Below are 21,365 nucleotides of genomic sequence, written 5' to 3'. Positions count from 1 at the left end.
GTGCTCTAAAATGGAATGATGGCTGCAGGTGATGGTGACCGTGTTGATAAAAATGTGGGCTGAATAGAATCGTATTGTACAATTCTTCCCAAGGTGTTGGGGGAGCAAGAATAATATCTGCCCTTCAAAAGCAATATGATCGTTTCTGTGCCAAAAGTAGCATTTTAATTTTCCAATAGAAAGCGGCGGGAAAAGGCAACAAGCCTTAGTAATATTAAAAACAACAGTACAGCAAGTGAAATGGAAAACCATCTCCCAGGAAAGTGGATGAAGGCAGGGTAATATCAGAAATACAAGTTTCCTGGAGAAAGATTAATAGAACCTCATGACATTTCTCAGAAAGCACTGAAGAAATGACCTGGCCACAGAGTGGTTTGGGTACAGAGACTGAGGGAACATGCTGTATATCAGACTGCAGCCCACATCTGAGCACAGATGTGCTCTGAAGCTATTGAGATTTACCTCTAGAGGAAACAATATCACAGAAGGCATGAAGAAAAAAAAAAACCCTACCATATATACAGAGAGAAAATATAGTGAGGAATAATGTTATTTCAGGCCAGTATCAGGAACAACAAAGAACTAAGGGAGAACTTAGAGATGAAACATACTGTGTCTGGACATCTGTGTTAAAGTATTACACAGTAACTTTTCATGAAGAAATTTTCCCAAACTTCCCAATTCTTCAGGCCATAAGTGCTCAAAAACCATTACATTTTCCATCAGTGATTATACACAAAAAGTGTCTGGAAAGCATTAAAAACATTGGTGTTAGAGATACCGGAGAGGTATTATAGAAACACAAAAACTGTTAGGGCAAACTAAAACTTGTACAAGACTGCACCCAAACCAGGTCCATATAATCCAGCCATAAGCAACTGTAAAAAATCTGGTTCTAAATGTTCAAATGCCACACAAAATCCTTCCATGTCCTGCATGGCACTCTTTCAATATATACTGCCCAGAACATGAGCACCCTGTGAGTTGCTCCAGATAAGCAACTGTGGCAATGGAACAACATCCTAATAAAAAGCAGGTATTCTACATGGACCCCAAACCCACTGAACCCCAGGATAGCAATATATCACACAAAACACTTAAATTCTTCCTTAACACCCCATTTCTGCAAGAACTTTCACTAAATGGCAATACAAATATACATTCATAGGTATATTAGGAAGGGACAGCAACAGTTATACATTAGTGCTGATACTTTACAATACGTTATCACAATGTTTAAGAACAAAAAAGTAAGGAAAAAATGCTTCTTTTCTGAAGCAGAAATGTGGCATTTAAAGAGGACAATACCCTCGTAAGCATCTTTCCTTTTTATCATTATCTCCTGCAGAATATGGCTTCATTTTTGTAAGTTCTTGCCTTATTTCTGTTTCTTCCAAGCAATTTTAGTTTGCTTTCAACTACAGAAGACCAAATCTGTTTTGTTTTTCCTATTTAAATAAAGTGATACCATCCAAATCTTACGACTGACTGAAGCACTTTTGGAAATTTTATGGAGTCTCTGTCTAACACTGCAGACATCTGTGAGCTAGCAAACAGGTAGCAGTGGTGTTTATCAAATCACGTAATTCGTGGGCTAATCTGGAAGAAATCAATCATGTAAAGGAAACCTCAGAGCACTGATTTGAACAGAGTAAGTAATAATGCTGCAGAAGCATATATCAAACCCACATAAAGCAGCAAGACAGAAAAGGCTACTGATTTCTTATTTATAGTCTTATTTTTGGATATACCATTCCCCTGGGTGCAACGCTGAATATACATGGAAAATAAAGACAAGCTTCTACCCCCTTTTCCCAGGTGAAAAATGGATCAGACTGACTACTGAATTATTAAATGAAAGAATAATTTAGCAAAGAGTAAAGACAACAATTTCCTCATGAAGTGAAAAGCTAAAGTAGCATGATTGATTCTATTCTCATAATGAAGTGGTTAAAACACTAATGACAACTTCTCAAACAGCATTTATACACAATACACATACAATACACACAATAATTGATGTAACATTTACACAATTAGCAAGTCTAAGAAAAGATCTTAGAGTTCGAATGCTAATTCATTCCATAATGATTTTCTTATTTCAGAAAGAAAAAATAATGAATAACACTTCCAATGCACTTGGCTGTGGGAAAGGTACTCTTCAGTAAGTGAAAATGTATTTGCTGAACTTCCAATTACTTTAAAAATCAGTATTAATATAAAACTTAACAGTAATTGTAGAGTTATACTGTATTTCTCCTCTAGGAGGGTGGGGAGGCCCTGGCACCAGCTGCCCAGAGAAGCCGTGGCTGCCCCATCCCTGGAAGTGTCCAAGGCTGGGTTGGATGGGGCTGGGAGCAACCTGGGATAGTGGAAGGTGTCCCTGCCCATGGCAAAGCTCAAATACGAGCTTTAAGGCCCCTTCCAACTCAAACCAGTCTGTGATTCTATGCATATTGCAAAACAAATCTGAATATTTACAACAGGTTTATATCAAAGTAACATTCTTTCAAGGTTTTTTACCTTAAAGCATAAACATCTTTGTAGGAAGGAAGTAACTGCTGTCCCTGCCTTTACCTCTCTGACATTGTGCAGATCCCAAAAGATAAAAAAACCCACAAACTTTCAAAAATGCTGGTGTTAATGATGATTCAGTATCATGTGACACTTCCAAATGAAGCTGTAGGATCTTCTCTCTTCTGAAGTTTTACAAACTATTCGTTCAGGAACTATGTATTCTTGCAATTCTACTCAACTTACAAGCCTAATTTGACTAGAAAAGCCAGTTTTCAGGAGCATCAGGCGGATCCAGAACACTTCCTAAAGGACCGTGACAAAAAAACCCCTGGATTAAACACACACAATATGTTCCTCTACATAAATTATAAATATATTTTATCTTTTTATCTGTTTTACAATGCAAAAAAGGAAATGAAAGGAAGTGGAGTTCAGCGGGACTCATCAAAGGTTCGGCTAGGTTTTTTTTTGTATGTCACAGCTGTTTTCTCAGGGAGTTAAACTCAGTTTTCAAGACAACTTGCTTCCCAAAAATCCCAGCTGCCTACTAGCAACACAGAGCATGTCTACTGGCATACGATTTTTTTTTTTTTTTAAATATGAATACTTTAAGCCCAGGCTTAGAGATAAATGTGCAAGGCCCCACACAGTCTCTCTTCAGACAGATTCCATTTTGCTTTGGGGGCATGCTGTTACTGAGCCTGCCTTGCAGGGACACGCCTGAAGTGCTGTCTGGTTTCACTGACAAGGCAGGCACAGCAATCCACCCTCCATTCCGTCATAGCAGCAGAAACTTGCAAGATGAATAAAATGAAAAAGTATTTAGTGAACATACGAAAATATTATGCGTGAGAGAGACCAATCTGCTAAAATAAACATCAGCATGCAGTGTGCAGGCAGTTTAACACAGAATGCAGTTTAACACAGAAGTTTACATGCCAGTCTTGGGCTTCTTGGGTGTTTTTTGTTTAGTGAATTTGAAACTGCGCTGTACCCAGCCTGCACTATGCAAACCTCAGTGGGTGGAAGTGCTGAGCCTTTAGGACATTTTCAGTTACATTAGGAGTGTTAAAATCTAAACAGACATCTCAGATCTCTTCATATGCCTAGTTACAAACAACAGAACTTAAAAAATCAGGTAAACTGCCATGTTTATCCTTCTGTGAACACTGTCTTCAGCAGTGCCATACTCCAATTTTACCTGCTGGAAAGAATTAGGCTCAGCTACTTGAAACCTGAGTTGTGCAGCAGCAACTTCTTTGCATTTCAAGCCCTATACCCCTACAAAATACTTTAAAAATTTTTATTGTATGCATGTTAACAACACTTTATTGACATCTGTGCACTTCCAGAGGAAATTAGCACACTCATGGCAGGTAATCTGCCAAAACCATGACAAACCATGTGAGAGAAGTGGCAATGCAATATGGTAGTGCAGCAGACCTGTGTAAATTCCCAGTTACAGACTCAACATCCCTCTGCCCCTAAGACTGCCTACTACAGACCCAAACAATCCTAGGGAGTGAGCAGCTCTGAGCCTCAACTTCCTTTGATATCAGCACTGCTGTTTTCAAGTCACATTTGCCCTCACACCCGGCACCTCTCCCTTCACACATTACCCTGGGGTTCACAGATGAGGAAAGAGCATGGCAAGATTCTGTGCTGTTTAGGGGGATCAATAACAGTGTGTTGAAAACAACACTTTTTTTCCTCTTTTTCCTTGTAAAGGTGAGTGGAAAGGTTCAACTTCCGTGACTGGCTGTTGCACTGTCTAATCTCAGGTGTTCATCTTTTGCATCAAGAGTCTCTCTTCCCACACATACTGATGAGCAGAGTGACCTGCTGAGATCTTCTGACATTAAACCAATTATAAACAACAGCTTCAGCCTCCACACCCATGTAAATAAGGAATGAATACCTGCATACATTAAGGTCTCCTCTCAGAAGCACAATATTAGCAATCTCAAGTGTTAACATAATCAGCCTTCCCTACCTTCTCCACCCTCCAAAATTAAAGAAATGTTTTTATCAATACAGACAAATTTCATGAATATGCTTTCTTCTGGTTCCCCCTATCCACCCAACTTCCTTACTGTTATCGGACTGTTTTAATTAAACATGAGAAATTGAGTCTATTTAAATGAAATCTGTGATTCCCTGGCAATAAAAATTTCAGCACCTAGTGTTACCAGATGAATGGCAGTAGTCGTGAGACTCATGATAAATTAATGAGCATTTTTAATAGTGGGATCTCAATTTACTGTGGAAAAATTTCCTGTACAATCAGTCTACACAGCAGGTTTTTTTATATTCATCACCCTCCAAAAAAGTTAATTGATTCACACAAGAAAAATCAGAGGCAGAAGCATGAGAGAACAACCAGTTCTTTGAGCATCTATCTTTCTGAAAACCACATTTCCATGATTAGGCAAAGAAATAGAAATCTGGCCATAAACATGTTCATTTTGCATTAAAGCTGTCAAACTTCAACAATTCAAATTTCTTAAATATTCAGTAGTACCATATGTGTTTGTTTTTTGTTTGGTTTTTTCTTTCCTTACTGAAATCTACCTTGGCACCAGGGTGTGTACTCACATCACAGATCAAATGATATTTTGGGGTATTAGACACTCAATGGAACATGCTGTATTTTAGGACAGTAGAGGGCTCTCTGAGAAAGGAGTATGGCAAGTCTGTGCTACAGCAGGTGAATCAGAGCACAGTAATTCATAAGAAATACCTATTTCTGACCAAGGAAAATGTGAGGTCTTGCAAATATTAAATACTTTATTTCAACACTCCCCCTACCCCCTATAATTTAGTATTGTTTTATTTACGTTTAGCACAGAAAATACTGATTAGGAAATAAAAGCAATCGTGAATAAAATATGGATTTTCCTTCTTTTCAGGTATCCTGTGCACAGCAAGCAGCACTTAACTGTTTGTATTAGTGTGGCACACAGCACTAGGCATCCCCAAAATTACATATTAAGGTAATCCAGAATTATGGTGGCTCGGGCTCACTCTGGAATACAGATCTCAATTTCCATGATCACACACTACGCTTTCTACATGACTCATGATGAGGTTCTGAGGCACTGAAAAATTAAGGTCAAAAGTATCCTCTTAAGTGAGATTAATTTGCTTAAAAACTAATTTGTTGGCCAATTTAGTAATATACAGCACTTAGAGCAGTGAAAGTATTTTTTGGATGGATTTCATTCACAGCTGGCAGTGATCATTCATCCCACTGTTTTCAGTTTCTTGCACAAAAAAGAAACTCCTACTTATCTCTGCTTTGCTTTTTGTGTACACATAGAAATTACTACCTTTCAGATTATATGTGTAAGTATATGGGGATATATATTTTTTTGTGTATCTAAATGCATTTACGTGAATTCTCTAATATCATGGTGTGATTTATGGGGTTGTCCTGTGCAGGGCCAGGAGCTGGGCTTCGATGATCCTTCTAAGTCCCTTCCAACTCAGGATTTTATATGATTCTATTAAAAAAGTATTTTAAATTGCATTAATTTTTAGTGAGCAATGCTTCCCCAAGCCCTGGGTTATAACTCCCTGATATTATCCAGAGTTTCTTTCCACTCTTACCTTCTATCCACATCATGCTGCTCCTCACACAGAGCGTGGCCCATTTTTGGCAGTTCCCATGCTCTTGTTACCGCAGGGGCAGAGAAGAGGGATGATTAACTCACTTCCAATATAATGGCTTTACTGAGTTAGGCTTGGCACTGTGTACATGAACCTGTGCTCAATCTGGAACTGAGGCAGAGCCACTGTCTGCACAGAACACCCAGGGTCACTGCTAACACAGTAAGCCATGAAGTCACCTGTGGAGCACATAACTGTAAGCAGCAATAATCGCGAGATGATTTTCTAATCATGTATTTCATATTAGTGTATGTCAAATTCTAGTGGTATCTATGTGCAAAGATAGTGTTGAATTAACTCCTAGAAGGGCCACTAGATCAAAACCTTTATTAAAAAAAAAAAAAAAAAAAGAGTTAGTCAGACTTTTCCCCGGAGTGTGTGGTTATGAGCATGCAAAAGGATGTAACAGAATGGTCTTCTGCACTTCCTGACCTCTGGGTGAGGAGGCCACACCACGACAACACAAATCTTTACACCTTTACAAACCCTCATGCTGGATTTCTTATAGAGAATTTTAAGGATTTGCTCTAGTGTTAATTCTTTTTTAGCTCCAACTTTAACATCAGGTTGCTCTGGTTACTAGCTGTGGACTTAAGGGTGACAGATACTGAAAAGTCTGCTTTAAAGCAGAATGATTTGCACATAGCATTCCCATAAACCCAGATACCACCATTTCACAGGAAATGACTTCTTAGATTCTTTCTTTCCTTCTCTGACCCTCTTTAGGTATGGAACAGAGAGGGAAGAAGTGCTGGGTCCTTTTTATAAAAGCAGTTAGCTGCCTGGAGATGGCTACAGACAACCCCGAGGAATCAGATTTAGCCATTGTTCTGGTACAAAGAGAAATATATAATGAAATATGAAGCAAAATTTATCTCCATAGATCAGAGTGAAAGATCTCTAATGACAGTGATCGTGTACAGAAACTGAATCTTGGACAGATGTTAACTACCTTAAACCAAAACTACCTAGCTTGCTTTTCTTATTTGCGTGTGTAATACGGACATTGCAGGGTAAAACATGCAGCTAGCTATCAGTGCACACACTTATGCGGGAAAAAAATGTATTTTTTTCTTGTTATAAGTGGAATTTTGAAGTAAAGAAAGTAAAAGTCCTCTCAGAATAACAGACAAGAGGCATCAGTGCAGATTCCTGAGGAGTGTTATGAAAACACAAGCCAGGATTAAGAGCCAGGACACCACGATCTTCCACGCTACTGATGGCCTTCCCTGTGTTTGCTCCCAGTTAATGAATATCATTCTCCTTCCCTGCCTTTTGTGTGTGTTTAGGGCGCCAATCAGGATGTTAGCACAACCAGCCCTCCTTACTCACAGGGTAATCAAAGCACAAGATGATGGGACTCAACAAGATAATTGATAATTTTGTTAACAGTTGCCAGACAGTTGGCTGGGCCCTGCTGGTCTCGGAGCCTTCCAAGGCAGACAGTAATGACTTACAGATAAAAAAAAGCAGCAGTGCAAGTCTGCATTTAATCACCCAGGTTCACAAGCACTCTACAGAAACAGATCAGCCCAGAAAACACTATGTTGCCTTACAGCCTTAATTAATCAAAATATCTCCTCACGTGCTTCAAGGTACATGCATGAACCAAGAGTCTTCCCAGGTTGGAAACAATCCCTGGATCACACATTCAAGGACATCCAAGTACTTCCCAAGTTTCTATTTGAACTGTAAAGCCACTTCTCCTGCTGAATCTACAGGACTCAGTGTGAAACTTGTGGCATTGTTAAAAACTAGATAACAGTCATCAGAGGAGTGCAGTAATAAAGAAATCTGCAGTAGGAAGCTTCAACCACAACCTTCAGTTTTAGACCTTAATATCATCTTTTTAATCACTCTCCTTTTACAGAAATGGATTTGATTTAATTGAACTCCAAAAAAAAGTCTCTAATCATACTTCATCAGCACACAATTATTATTCAAGGGAAACCATATGTACTATTAAGCACTCTTCATTAAAATAATGCATATAATCTGCTTCAGCACTGAACAGTCATTCTCCTTGATGTTCATTATTATTTTTCTTCCATTATTGTGACAATACATTTTTTTTTCTACTTTTCCTCATCTATCTCCATTTCATTTATACACCTTTTCAACATTAATGATCACGATATCAGGACACTGAGATGCATTAATATACCACCATCCTTAAATTTTGCATTGCATGACCTTCAAAATGAGTCAGACCTAACTATGGAGATTGTGAGATGAGGATGAGGAAATGCTACTAGAGAAGCCTCAAACCATACTCTCTTTAGCCCAAATTTTCTTTGGAATTATGTCTTCTAAGTGACAACGAATATATGCTAGGCAGCAGCCAGTCCTTAGACAGAATTTAGGGAGAACCAGGGACAATGAAATAAAGAAATTGAATTTAGGAGTTGAAACACCTGTAGAAAATCAACCATGATGTGTTGAGGAAATAGTTCCTTGAGGAACTTGTCAAACTTGGACAGTCAATTCAGCATACTCAACAGAATAAGCATTATGGAAAGATTAATGATATTACATATTAAAGTCTCCCTATCCTCTCAAACTCAGAAAAGCTGAGATATTTAATGGTTATACAGAGAAAATATTGCTCTTTTCTCTCTTGCCACCTCTTGATGCAAAGGTACAACGAATTTTTCCGCTTAGGTCACTCTAATCAGTCAGGATTGGAGCACTGACAGTTCATTAAACACGACACCCTGGCCCTGAGGGAGAGACACCAGTGAACCACAGTGCTGAGGATCCAAGGGAAGCTGAAAAGACATCACACTGTAGTACAGAGCTCATAGAAAAGACCCATCAACATTAAAAGGCACATTCTACCTCGGGGGAGAATTCACTGGGGCTACCCCCAGACACCAATATATGCTGCAACATCCACCAAGAAGCTCCATTTCCTTCTTAGGCAATTACTTCAATTAGGGTTAGATTCCGCTCTTGGATTTACTTGCATAGTATTTACCGAGCCGGAAAAGTATTTAGACTTCTTACTTGTATCAGAATTCAAAGGAGGAATTTCTGTGAATTTTTTCACACTGTTTTTCATATCAGAACATTCAATCTTCAATGGAACTAAAATAAGAAGTAATCAGTTGACTTACAATAATAATTTGATATTTAAACCTCAAAAGATCTGTAATTAAACAGTATAACTTTACAAATAAAGGTGGGGTAAGGTTAGTTGTTTTCTTTTAAAAAGAAACCATTAATTAAAGATGAATGTGTTTGGGTCTGAGCAACCTACCCTCAGGCTTGGGGGAAATGCCAAGTCTGACAAATTCTTTGAGTCTTTGGAAATCCCAGGTCATTTTGATGAACCTACTGAAGTATTTTATAATTAGCTGGCATGTTCCTGAAGCTGCCATTTTACCTGAAAAAGAAACTCTCTCATCTTTCTAACCAGTCCCTGGAAAACAGTGAATAAAGACATAATAAATAATCTTTACCATTACAGAATATTTATATAAAACAGAGGAAGAAAACTCAGATCACAGAATGGCCCTTGAAATTCATAAGGAACCCTAGCAGTAAAGCTCGAAGTATCTGAAGGTAAAATTGAGATTTATTAGCACATCTGGGTCTGTAATCATACACCTGTTACTAAAATTATTAAATTATGATGGCCATTTCATTCCACTGTATCTTTATGTGCTTTCCATATTAAAAGGAGAAAGGCAGCATGATCTGATGGAAACAGCAAATATTACACAGAGAAGCACATATTAAAAGAACATAATCTTACAATACTGCAGGAGATGTTACTACTTGCTATTCCAAATATAAGGACAACAAGGGTGAAGGTCTCATCACTGCAGTGAAAGGTAAGATGAAAGCGAAGTAGCTCAAGAGTCTGGAGAGTAGAAGGGATGGAGTCTGAAAAAGGTGAACTATTTAGAAAAAAAAAAGTTGGAATTTGCTGCACAACATCAACAGGAGCCTGGGCAATGTCTGAAAGAGGAGAAGGCAAGATTAAAAGAACAGCTGAGGAACATAATTTTGACACAACACTAAAGATGGATTACAGGAGGAAAAAAGACTTGCAAGGCAAATATGTCAAGACAAGCGACAATTACAGCGTAGAGAAACGTTTTGATCACACGGGCAGGGAGAAAAGGATGGAATTAAAAAAATCCTATAGAATGAATATGTATCAGAATCCTAGAACGTCCTTCAGCATACTGTAATCAGAGTGCACTCAGCATAACTGACCCACATTATGTAAAATTCCAAATAAATTGTCCCCCAAACTGAAGAAGTGCTGTGGAATATGGCACTGACCCACAGTGAACAAATAAATTCGGGGCAGAGCTGACTGCACCTGAAGTGATACAGGCATGCACGCGTGCAAGTGCGCTTCAATTCACCGTCAGAGAAAAACTCATCTCAAAACTCCTCCATATGTTAAAATTGAAGACAGATGCAATTACAGATAAAATTAATTTTCATACTTAAAAATACATTAAGACTTTCTGGAATCTGAGAATTCCCCCTCCCCCAGCCAGTAGAAAGGAAATGGGTATGGGCATTTGATGTACTCTGAATAGCTTTAAACTCAATGAAAATCATCTTCAAAAGAATTTTGATATCAGAGTGAAATTTCTAGAAGTTATTGTACAATGTCTAAATCAAAAAAACAAAACACATTTTAGTTTTTCACTTGTATTTTTCAGAAAAACTAAAAAGCCCTCCAGGAACTGATCTTTTGGGTATAGGATAATGCTGTAACAGCTTCTGAACCCTAATGAACAATATTTTCATCCAAGCTTCGTCCAATAATCAGTAGTTGGGGAATTTCTGGAGTGAGGAATTGATCAGAATGTGTATTTGACACTGGCTTTAAAGAAAAAAGAAATAGTTTTCACTTGCAGACAAATTTTAGAAAATGACAGATTTTAGAATTCACTCATTAGGCAAAATGAGGAGGTAACAAGTAACAAACTCCAAGTTTCTTAACCATTTAAACTCCATTTCACTTTATCAATACTGACCTCTCAAGATATTTGAAACAGTAAAACTGGAAATGGCACTAAATCTTGCCGTTTTTAAGGGCTGCTAGTTGGGTCCTGCTGAGGGTCACAGTCAACAGGGTTGTCCCAAGGGAGTCTGGAGGCATCACGGTGTCTGTCCATTCCCAAATGTTTAAATTTTCCATTCTGAGAACAGCAGACTCTAGACACAATATTAAATTAGACCACTATACTATGCTGATTTATTACCATTTATTTTACCCCCAGTCCTCCAGCAATTCTCTGCACAAAACCCCCATGTCCCTGAGACAGAGGTTAAACTTGACTGAAGACAGAGAGTTAATTGCCTTTTCTGCTTACTCTGCTTAAATAACAACTGACATTTGCAAAAGAGGAGATGAAGGGGGGCACCAGCACCATCTAAGCTGAGGGCTTTATTTGTGCAGAATATTACATTAAAAGAGCCCAGTAGCTATTAGTGATTAGTAATCTTCATTTACAATAAGAGCCATATTTAACAAAAAAAAAAAAGACTACGCTGCAAGCCATGAAAAAGCCTTTCTAATTGCCAGCCCTGCTAGCCTAAAAAAGCCTTCACCCTATTCATTCAGCTATCATTCTGCAGCTTATAATTAAAGTGCTAATGTACATCAGAATTCTTTGATCTCAAAATAAAGGATTCTTTTACCAAAGAAATCAAGAACACAGTAGTTACAGGAAATTCAAGTTTCCAAGTAAAAATTAAAAGAAACAACTAAAAGTGATGTAATCAAGGGAAAACTATTTCTATTGAACAAGAGAAGGAAAAAAACTTTGTGAGAAGTCATTCTGGATTGTGGAACAGTTCATCAAATAAAGCAGCACAAGACTTTTCTCTTTGTAGTTAAATACAACCTAGGAAGAAAGGAAGTAAGTATATTGTACCAGCACGAATGGACTAAATGACCTCAAAGTTCTTTAGTTTAATGTAATGAGCAGAGATAATTCATAAATCCTGAAATCTAACTTCAATTAGCATGAGTTATCATAATGGTTCACAGTATCTCATCCATGGTGTTTTATTTTCATTCTGAATTCATATTTGAGAAGAAAGAAAGTCAGCAGCATGTCACAAAGTCTGTCTAGACTAATGCAAATAAAAAAAACTATGTGTAGTCATCTGCACTACGTACAGGCATTATTTTAACAGTGAAGGTCAGCAGAACTCTTAACACAATCTTGTCTCTTGTGTCTTACTGCTCAGTGTGACTGAAACTTGACTTGGAAAAAAACCCAAAAAGTCTAGAATTAATTTTGGTTTTTAGTCCACTAAAAAGAATCCTCTTGTATTGCTGGAGATGTTAACTGGAAAATGTGTTTCCTCACTGCACATTAGATGGCAAGTACTAAATAAAGGTGGTAGAGTCAGCAAGATCCCACACTGCTTACCTGCTGGTGCCACCAGTCCCTCTGGAAATGGATCCTGAGCTTTGAAATAACCTTTCAAAAGCACCTATTGTCTCAAAGACGTGAGTGGACACCAGCCAACCCTGGCTCTTATCTCAGCCCTGATACTGTCATCCCTTCCCTCACTATCTGCTTCCCAGGAAAAGTGATCTTATTTAACTCACAAGGGTTAAAAACAAAAAAGTCAGCAAAGCTTAATTACATCCCACTGCTATCAACCTGCTTTCAGTTTCCATGAGCTTTGGATTAGGCAGCTCAATACATTTTCTAAACATATTACTGTGGTTGTTTAGCAGTGTAAAGGATGTGTTTTGCTTTTTTCTCGTCATTACTTTCTTTGAATTAAAACCACTAAGCCTAGCAAGAAAAGCAACACAACTCAGTGGACTAAACCAACCAAACTGAAAGCGAGAAAGAGCTTCTTTCTTACCATTAAAAATCTTCTTATGAAAACCACATGCCTCAAGATCATCTCAAGTATTGCCTACATGGACTCTAAAAGCCAGATCTCTAGTTTTGCTGCCTTTTGAGACACTTTGAAAACTAAGATTACTGGAACAGGCAGTAAATTTGAAGTTATTAGTTGCTCATTCTCAAAGTCACAGTTCAACAATTTTTCTACCTACCTAGTCATACAAGAACGGAAGCTTGAAAGTCCATTAAAACTATGGAAAGTATGGTAAAAATAGTCCAAGAAACACAGTTATGGATCAGAAGAGACTGCAGGATTTTACAACGGTATATATATACCCCCAATGCTTTGCTCTGTTTTTCAGAAAATACAGGAAAATCACACATGGAAAAATTAGAAGTTTGTAGAACTTTGCAAGTGAGTTGTTTAGTTTAAGTTCAAGTAGTTCTGAAATGCTCATGCAAAGAGTGAGGAGAATGAATGGTCACTATGTATTTTTCTTCTTCTAATTAAGAAAGATTTCAATGAATTAACAAGGACTCAAAGTGAGGTTAGGAAAAAAATTTCCTTGTGTAAGTACTAAACATTGGTTAGTTTCTCTCCAGAAAGGTGGTATTGCTTCACATCTTCAAATAAAACTCAAAAGTTGGTAGAAATAGTTAGCTTAATAACAAGGACATGTTTTTCTAGAGTTTCTATGAAAATTTAGGGAACTGTCCAAGCTGAGAATAGAAATTTTAAAAGAAGTACTGCCTTCAACTCTTACAACCTTTGGAAATTCACTGTTTTCTTCACCTCCTGGTGAAAATGACAAATGTCAACCTGTAAATCAAATGACTGTATTTCTGTTTACTTTCCAGTTTTTTATGACTGCTTCCATATTTCTCCTATGAGTGACACACAAGACCTGTGTTCTGATGGAGAAGAAGCTGAGCTCTAAGGCTGAGTTCTCCTCAGGCTAATACCCTGCCAACAGCCTCCAACAGAAATGCACGGAGCGCCTGAGAAAGACTGTGGACAAACATACCCCAAACAAAACAAACAAACAAAAAAACCCCAAACAAAACAAAACAAAACCAAAAAAACCCAAACCAACCAACCAACCAACCAAATAAAAAACAACAAAAAGAGGAAAAAGTAAGCTTACACCTTTAACTGTTTACAGAGAAATTAAATTTACACCTTAAGAGGTTTACAGGGAAATTAAATTAAAACAATCTTTCACAGAAGGGCTGTTCTGGAGGAGGGTTCTCTATGTGTTATGTCCCTTTGAAGCTGCTGTTTAAAAATTAAGGTGAGACTATCTGACGGTCTGGAACACAACTTGCAAGTAATGTACTGAAGAGAAACGTGATTATTCAAGGTATTATAAATTTCAATCATCTGTTTGAAAGCAATTTACACACCTTTAACTGATTACACTTGACAATATGAAAGTAGGAAGAAATAGAAGGAGTAAGAATATGGAAAATGCTCATTAGCAGCTTCCTGAGAGTTCTGCTTATAAGACAGTCTTGGGCACAACCAAGGAGCCCAACTCCTGGAGTTGGAGTCAGTGGAGATGTTTTGCGGTGTGCCAGAACATTTATAGCCAGTATGAGATGCTGTAGGTAAGCAGATAAAAAAGACAGGCAGTACAACCAGAGTGGAATATCTGAAGTGCTGTGTAGATTCCTTAAACATGGATTTGGACTCTCAGTCTCCAGTAAAAAGTACAGAGATTTCAGTCTAATTCATGTGTAATAGTGAATTGCCTTTCCTGGTATGTTAAGGATGTGTATCCAGCAATGATCGCTGCCAAGGTCTGTAGACTAATGCTGCATAGCAGTGAGGACTGTGACAGTGTTAATTTGGCCAATTATGTCTTTTCTTTATAAAAGTTCTAAAGCTCTAAGGTGTTTCCCTAAAATCCCCTTTGCTTAAATACAATAAAAGGCATGAGGATATAAACAGTTTAAATGAGATACTAGAAAGTCATGACAAGTAAAGGATGTATTTTAAGGCAAAGAGGTAGTTTTTGTTGTTCCCACAGTATTCCCACAAGACCAGCTCTACTCCTATGATCTACATCAGTGAAGCAATTCAAGCTGAAATGTACAAAAATTGAAGGTTTTTAATTAAATATTTCAGCAGCATATGTCACAGCTTTTCTGAGTGATACATTAAGCATGTATTCATTCTCCACTGATTTGATGCAAGTTTTTTATTTCATATATGCTCATAATTACCTTTAATTTAAATATGTCTTAATAGTAACTGAGACAAAGAAAAGCACAAGCAGTAAACAGAATCATCCTGCTTCCCACAGTGACACAGTGAAAATGATAGAATATGAAGAAAGAAACTACAGGCCTTTAAAAAATGTTTCTTGACGACATCTACAAAAGAGCAAAAAACCAAAACCTACCCAGCTGCATGCCCACTAGATTTATTTAATAGTTTCTCACTGTGTAGCAAAACTATCCCTAACCCAGAACTAGGCTACTGGATAAAACATCTCTGCAGAAGCAAGACAATGGAGATCCCAGTTCAGTGAAAGAATACAAAATTCTTGTTATCATTTCTGCTTCTTTTGCTCCCCTCCAAATGCTAGAACAGAATAAAAGCTGAACTATAAGCAGGGGGAAAAAAAAAAAAAATTGAACATACTGATCAAACCCACATGTTTCCTTTTTTTGTGTTCCTCACCAAGATTCTCACTTCCTTGCTTTGGTTTCTGATCCAATTTTGAATAGATTGGGCAACAACTTCATGCACTGTAATATTTTCTAAAGGCTTGCTATTTTAAAAACTTCACATGAATTTGCAAGTATTGGTTTCTGTTCTTAAAAGTCCACCAGGGAAACCTACCAGCAATTTACTGTGCATAGAAATGGGAGATGAAAAGTAGATCATTAACAACATATCACCTGTTTCTGGGCAGGTTGAATGCATAGGATATTAAATGGGACACAGATTTATTTCTCTTTAATTTGGAACTAGAGCTCAGTTTTTAAAAATGTGCCCATGTAGCCACTGTCTTCTGTTACGTAATTGCAACACAACTGTCCAAAGCTTGTCAGAATTTGGGTGCTCCTGCCAGTGTAAGAACCTGTTTTCTTAGGCAAGCAAGAAGATAATCTCTCTTGTCAGGACATGAGTGCTGAGTAAGACCGAAGTCAAGGCCTCCCAAGTCACAGGACACATCTCTGCCAGCAGTTCATTTATGGGGGCTGAAGAGCCTCAGCCAAGCACCTTTAACAAGTCCTTCACTCTCCTGCCCTGTGGCCTGGAAAAATGGTGGCTGTAGAGCCCAGCAGAAGGCACCAAGAGGAGAAAAATTACATGTTCCAGAGTTTTGCTTTAGAAAAAAAAACAAGCTGAATTTCTTTTGTGACACCCAGGCAATAAGAGACTGATGATTTAATAACTCAAACAGCATGATGAGAGAAAAGCAATTGGTGTGGATCCAGAAATTGACCGTACCCAAGTATCTTATTTTTGTTTGCTTCTGTTTAACTAAGAAAAACAAATGGCTCTAGAGTATCCTGGTACTTCTCCAGCAAATACAGATTAATTTAAAAATGTGCCAGATAGCAAGAAACAAGATTTGAAATGGAATTATCCCATTAAAAATTACAGTATATATAATTTCATCTGTTAACTGGATACTGTAATTTGGAAAGAAATGAGGCCTCTAAGGTAGACTGTAACTAAATGGGTTATAGAGTTCATCTCTAACACCCCCTGCCATGGGCAGGGACACCTTCCACTATCCCAGGTTGCTCCAAGCCCCATCCACCCTGGCCTTGGACACTTCCAGGGATGGGGCAGCCACAGCTTCTCTGGACAGGCTGTGCCAGGGACTCCCCACCCGCACCATCAAGAATTTCCTCCTAATATCCAATCCCAACATAATCTCTTTCAGCTGTCACACTCTTGCTCTCTTCTTTGCTACTGGGACTTTGTTTTGTGAGTTTGTTTACTTCTGACACAGTAGAGAAGAATGTTGCAATATTTCTGTACGGGGTTTCATCCTTTCAAGTCTCTCGACATAAGCAGGAGTGATCCAATTTTCAATAGAAAATCACTGAAAGTGGAGCCTTTCAAAGAACTACAGCAGTATTCTTAGTGGGGTAAAGAACAATCCTGTCAGCATTGCACTGCCAGTTTACTATAACAAGGCAAAATGGGAAATTTTGAAAAGAAATTTTCAATAATTGATGGGGTTTTTTTAATTGGATCATAAAAATTCTTCCAGTGAAGGAAATTTTAAAGCTTTGAAGTAAGTGAAATTCCTAATTTTATTGACTTTTAAAATTTGCTACTTTAGCAAAATCTACTTTGTATTTGGACAACTTAGTTTTTTTCACATTTACCTATTTTTATGTGGGTTTCATTGATATAGTAGTGCTGTTTGGAACAGCAAATAACTTACGGATTTAGGATAATGCTCATTTTAAAATGAAGTGATATAAATGAAGCATTTGGAACACAGAGACTTTGAGACAGGCTGGTTTAGATAAGCGCTTGAAAAAAATATCTATAGCATTCTTTATCTGGAAAAAAAAGAATTGTTACTTAGAAAACAATTAGAAATAGTCCCATATTGCCAAGTAATTGGTTCTCCCATGTCCTGTGAGATTCTACTGTGGACAGAGATTTTCTTCCTGTAAGAGAAAGGGAACACAAATGAAAGATTCCCAGGGTCGTGTGGAAAAAGGTAAAAAAGAGATGAGACAGAAAAGTTCGATTAACTCATTTCCTCAACATTCAGCATTCAGTCCACCACATTATGCAAAATAACTATTGAGTTACAAGCAAGCTTTCTTAATCTTTATATTTTTTGGAAACCATGATACAATGTCGTTACAGTTTTGGCACTTCAGCATAAAAAGAAATGTTTCATTCTCTTTGCTTCATTAGGATCTCATATGAGACCCTGTCAGCTGCAAGTTTGTTCAGTGTATCTCAAGAAAAAAGGAAGAAAAAAGCTTGAAATTACCCTTAGATATGTCAATCAAAACGACTGCACTGGCTGGAACTCCACGTTCAGAAGAATGTCACTTATGTCAGTTGAGACAGAATGTTTCTGTGGGCCCATTTTCTTCATCACTTTTAGAAAAGATTATATTTATGTAAAGGCCTGACCTCACCCTCCAATTACCCCAAAATCAAACTGCGCTGTAGAGAGGGGTTCAATCAATGATTTCACCGTGTATTTCTCATTATGTGCTCTTTTCCTAGCTGAGAAGTACTTTTTCTAGGATCACACTTTCACAAAAGATAAATAGTATTCAAATTTGAATTGGCCAGGGAGACCAGATACCCAATCTTAAAGCATTCCGTGGCTATGTGAAAGTTAATTCCAAAATTCTCATGATTTAACTCATGATCTTCTCCAGGCTGTGTTCATTTAAATTCAAATTTACTCCTTCCTTTCCAGTGATGCAGGTAGAGGTACACTCCTGTTATTCAGGTTCTTTCATGCAGCTCTAATCTTACTGTATTTGCAATAGTTGCTAATCAGCTCCTCATACCAGATCTTTGATTCCAACAGACACACCTGCCTTAACATGCTCATATAATTTTACAATCTCTTATTCATTATCATGTTGCTTTTTTTATTACAATATAGCTATTAGGAATGGCAACTGTTAATACTGGAGACTGTATGAATTATTAGCTTTTATGCTAAAAAGCATAAAAAAAGTATTGATTGAGATTGGAGCACTGCTGTAGGATCATGGCTCTTTCTTCCAGAAGGAAGTTCCCATGAATCAACTGAAGAGGAATGCAGAAATTCCCAGGAACTTCTCAGCACTGTGTACTGTGCTTTCACCTCTTGCAATGTGACCTCTGACACAGCAAACTAACTGCATTTCACTTCGCTGTCATTTTAAATAAAAGCTACTGATGAAGTAGAGATACAAAATGTGTTTCTCACTAAGAGTTCAGCCCTCTTGCTTCATATAAGCTGCTTAGTGCTGATGTTTGGAACAAGCAAATTTCTAGAGTCAATTGTTAAAAACATGTTCTGTGTGCTGGGTAATCAGATTATAAATCATGAGACTTCACAAAGCTGGTGTAAAACTCATTGTCAAACCTTTCCAGGCTTGTGAACAGTGTTAAAGAAAAAGCCTAGGAGAAGGCATCCACAGAGAATAGAATGGAATTGACTATTTCAGTTGGAAAGGACCTACAAGGATCATTCTGTGTGACTGCCTGGCCAACTCAGGGCTGACCAGGTTGAAGAGTGTTGTTAAGGGCATTGTACAGATGCCTTTTGCACACTGACAGGCTTGGGGGAGCGAGCACCTCTCTAGGAAGCCTGTTCCAATGTCTGACCACCCTCTTGGTAAAGAAATGCTTTGTAATATCCAGTCTAAACCTCCCCTGGCACAGCTCAGCACCATTCCCACAGGTCCTGTCACTGCAGGTTGCCCTTCAGCCTCCTTTTGTCCCAACAAGACAACCCCAAAGTCCTCAGCTGCTCTTCACAGGACCTGTGTTCTTCCACCAAAGCTCTTCCACCAGCTTTGTCCTCCTGCTGACAGTCCTTGTCTTGGCTATCCAGAATGGGAAAGCAAAAATCTTTAAATGGCTGTATCCTCTTTGTATCTGATAACCTGGCTGTAGAAAATTATCACCTGACACTGCCATTCAAACCAAAACCATGCACCCTTGAACACACAGCTTTCTGTTAAAAAAACAGATATTAATTTGTCTTTCATTTATTCATGTAATTTCCCCAATTAGACAAACTGTGATTATTTAATTGCAACTTGTGGCAAGTGACACAGTTTGCAAAAAATGAAAAGCACACAACAAAAACGCTGGAGTCTGAGTAACTAAACAGCAAACTATGCTGGAAGTCAAGCTTGACCAGATTTGTGTTAGATTTAACTCTGAAAAGGAGCTTTCTAAAACATACAGAACGGGAACTAATTCTCCTTTAGATACTAAGCAACACTAAAGCTGCATTATGAAACCAGTTTATTAGTGGTAAATAAAAACAGTGGTTCCCTAATAAAACTGGGAGATGCAAATCTGCTTTCATAGAGCTCAGTTTTCAGTAACTCACCATAAAGACTGTCACCACTAAAATGGGGAAGCGTTTTTAGGAATTTCACTAAAGCATATACTTCCTGAAATGCCAAGTAATGCATATCACTTAGGTTTTCAGCAAATATTGTCCAAATGGATTTACTAATCTGAAAGCCTATCTACAAACCCCACAACAGATTTATACAAACCATAACAGATATGTAAATCTTACAAATAAAACCTAAATAAAGTTTGATTCGTTTTTGATTTTTCCCATGCACGTTGCCATTACAAGCAATAGATTTATTTCTAAATCGCAGTTTTGGGGCTCAGATGTTAGCACCAGAATTTAAAATTACTCACACAGCCCTCACACATCAACTCTTAATCAAGTTTTATAAATTCCAATCAAAACTTCTACAGTGAGTTCTTGAAGTCCAGATGCAATAATGAATTTCATAAAAGCCTTTGTAATCTGTTTCTCATGTTCTCATTCAAAGTTCAAAATAAATCACACTCCATTCACAAAGCACCCCAGTTGTTGGGTTTTTTTGGTAAAAACAGCAATTTGTCATTACATGGCATGTTTAGCCATGATGCTTCTACAATTCTATTGGAATAACATCAACAACAGATGTGGAAAGGACGATTTAAATTTAAGGCATGCATTTTAAGCAGATCTAGGAATCAACTTGCCATAGTGCATGCAAAGAACTAATCCTCCTCAGGCCAATTTTAACACCCTTTCAGTTCAGATTTCAAAGCCTAACAGAAATTATGCTGTCGCTGGAATAACCCCTGTGCCATGCTCCACATGCACTTTTCACTGTCATCTTTCCACAGGCACTAAAGCTCGTATGGCAAATCAGATCTGAGAGCTGAAAACAAAACAAAGCCTAGAGCAAAACCAACAGCAAACCCAAATGATTACTTTTCAGTCAGATTGAACCTAATCCTGCTCACTCTGTGGCAGCATCCAGATTGGCTTAGGGGGACTGGGAAACCACAAAGTCAGCAACATTCAACAATGGAGACATCTGATGATCTTAATTATTACATTAGCTTCAAAGCCTTTTGAAAATCCAGTTCTAACAGCAGGTGTTAAAACCTGGCATTCAGATCAGAATTTGATGGGATATAGGTGGCAGGAAGGGAAGAGGAAGGGAATCAGAAGTGATGTAGTAAAGACAGGTGGAAGAAAGTAGTTCTCATTATTTTAAGAATTGTTTACTCATCCTGAGACACCTCTAAAAAGCAGGAAAAAAGTTGAACTGACAAGTTAAATTCCAATGATGTTCTTCCATGATAAGGTC

General features: G+C 37.8%; 1 protein-coding gene across 7 annotated transcripts in view; it reads right to left on the bottom strand.

The window, feature by feature from the left end:
• NAALADL2 (N-acetylated alpha-linked acidic dipeptidase like 2) overlaps positions 1-21,365 on the bottom strand; it is a 421,429-nt gene that overhangs the window by 30,267 nt on the left and 369,797 nt on the right. The window lies entirely within an intron of this gene.

The sequence above is a fragment of the Corvus cornix genome, chromosome 9 (assembly GCF_000738735.6).
Source record: "Corvus cornix cornix isolate S_Up_H32 chromosome 9, ASM73873v5, whole genome shotgun sequence".
Lineage (NCBI taxonomy): Eukaryota > Metazoa > Chordata > Aves > Passeriformes > Corvidae > Corvus > Corvus cornix.
Note: the sequence above shows the minus strand (reverse complement) of the source record. Positions and strands in the feature narration are given on the sequence as shown.